The sequence below is a fragment of the Pelodiscus sinensis genome, chromosome 31 (genome assembly GCF_049634645.1).
Source record: "Pelodiscus sinensis isolate JC-2024 chromosome 31, ASM4963464v1, whole genome shotgun sequence".
NCBI lineage: Eukaryota > Metazoa > Chordata > Testudines > Trionychidae > Pelodiscus > Pelodiscus sinensis.
Genome location: NC_134741.1, coordinates 10,189,813 through 10,191,991, shown reverse-complemented (window position 1 = coordinate 10,191,991; position 2,179 = coordinate 10,189,813). Strand labels below are relative to the sequence as shown.

Here is a 2,179-nt window from a genome sequence, read left to right as displayed (position 1 = left end):
TTGACTGGTCTGTAAAAGCCACATCCTGGAAAGGAGGAAGCAGCTAAAGTGACTCTGGTGGGACTTGAACCCACAACCTTTGAATGTCTAACTGGGCTTACATTAATCCTGACAGCTTAAAAGTCCAACATGCTTTCTATTGCACCACAGAGCCTGATGGACTGCTGGGGTTGATATGGCCACTCTCTGCTTTGCAGCATGGCAATTGCTGGGGGAAAAGAAAGAGGAGCCAGGTCTGTCTCTTTTGGGAGAGGAGGTAGGAAGAGGGAGGGGGCCACTGAAATTAAAAGATAAGAACTAAGCGAGTACTGTACCACTTAAGCTAATTCCCCTGCCTGCAAACAGCCCTGCTGCCTCACCCACCATGTTCCAGAGCCCACAACATCCCTGCAGCTGCCCAAAGCTCCTTTCTGAAAGGGCCACTTGTGAGACTGACACCCATGGGCTGGCTAGCTTGGAGGTTTAGGGGACGTGGTGCTCATATCACACAGACGTATCTTAAGAGCAAGCCCCTTGTTTCAAGCTATAACGGGCTCACTATTCTGACGTCCCTCCATGGCAGGAGGAGGGAGGGATGTTTTGGAATAGCGATTTATTTGGAACTAGGTGCTGTGTAGCCAGCCCCAAATTACAAAATAAGCTATTTCAAAATAGGCGCATTGATTATTTTGAAGTATGGGACGCACCCCTAGTGAGTTAGAGCTGAACTCTGCCCCCAGCTCCCTGCTCCACCCAACCACGTACTGACTCCCTCGCTGCCATGGGGCTGTTTGCATTGGCCTCTTCTCTCTGTCGCCAGGCTTCAGCCAAGACTGAGACTCAGGCAGGAGAATGTGACCCGGCTCCCTGTACCTGGGCCCTGCATTTCTCATCCCTTCAGAGACACTTGCTAGTGGAGGAATAAATCACAGTCACATGAGTGTAGATTATGAAACTTTGTAGTTGTTGTTGCCTTGGAAACTCCCCACAGACCTTCCCCTAGGGTCCCGGGCAGCTGCTCACATTGCACAGCTCACTTCGAGGTGAGGGTGCTGTGTAGACGTGCCCGTCCTGTTGAGGGCCAGCCTGATGGGGGGAGGCTCTGGCCATTTCCTTTCCTTGTCTCTCTCAGGCTGTGTCTACACTGCAGGGCTACGTCTATACTGCAGGCTTTTTGCACAACTGCTCTTGTGTAAAAACTTGCTGAGCGTCTACACTGCAGGCACGTTCTTGTGTAAGTAAATTTGTAGTACAGCATCAGATAACAGGGCTTCTTGCACAGAAGTTATTGCTCTCGCCATGAGGAATAAGCCCTCTTGTGCAAGAACTCATCCACAAGGAGTCAGTGTGGATGGGCAACAGGGGTTTCTTGCTCAAGAAAGCTATGTATCTAAAATGCCCTTTAGAGCTTTCCTGCGCAGGAGAGCGTCCACACTGCCATGGGTGCTCTTGCAGAAAAGCACTTCTCTTGTGCAACAGCACATGGCAGTGTGGACACACTGTTGCGCAAGACCTTTTGCACAAGAACTCTTGCACAAAACAGTTCTTGCGCAAGAAGTTTGCAAGGTAGATGTAGCCAGGGGGTGTTTGGGTTTGTTACCAGCTTTGTACAACAGCCCAGGGAACATTGTGAAAAGCCAAAACCTTCCCACCCTGGGTGTCCTTGGCCAGTCAGCAAGTGGCAGAAAGGTTCCCTGAAGTGCTGACTTCAGGTGATTTGAAGCAAAGCCTACCAGCTCAGGTGAGGTGGCCGAGTGGTTAAGGCGATGGGCTGCTAATCCATTGTGCTCGGCATGCATGGGTTCGAATCCCATCCTCATCGGGTGTTAGTAGTCTTCTCTCTTGCCTCTCCCAGAGGTTTAGTGGCAGCCCTGCCTGTCCCCCCCCCCCCCCCCCACTGCAACGGAGGGAAATCTCCACAGAGACACTCCCAAATGGGACCCTCAATCCCTTCTGCCCTCAAGGGGAAACCTCACAAAGGAGATTCCAGACAGCGAGGCCATGGAGGTCTCTGAGATTGCCCCTGTACCAGCTGGCTGTCACAAGGGGTCCTCTATGAGGTCACTGCCTCCCAGCCAATGAGCTGAGGTGCTGCAAAAGTTCCTTGTGATGTCACTGCTGCCTTGCAGGCTCATGTCCTGCCCCTTAGCATGTGTGAGCTGCTCTCTCTGCCCCTGTCACTCAGGGCTGGTTCTGGGGC

General features: G+C 52.1%; 1 non-coding gene across 1 annotated transcript; it reads left to right on the top strand.

Annotated features, from left to right (window-relative positions):
* Positions 1–1,719: 1,719 nt before the first annotated feature.
* Positions 1,720–1,801, top strand: TRNAS-GCU (transfer RNA serine (anticodon GCU)). The gene has a single exon. It is a non-coding gene; the product is annotated as a tRNA-Ser (tRNA).
* The last annotated feature ends 378 nt before the right edge of the window (positions 1,802–2,179 follow it).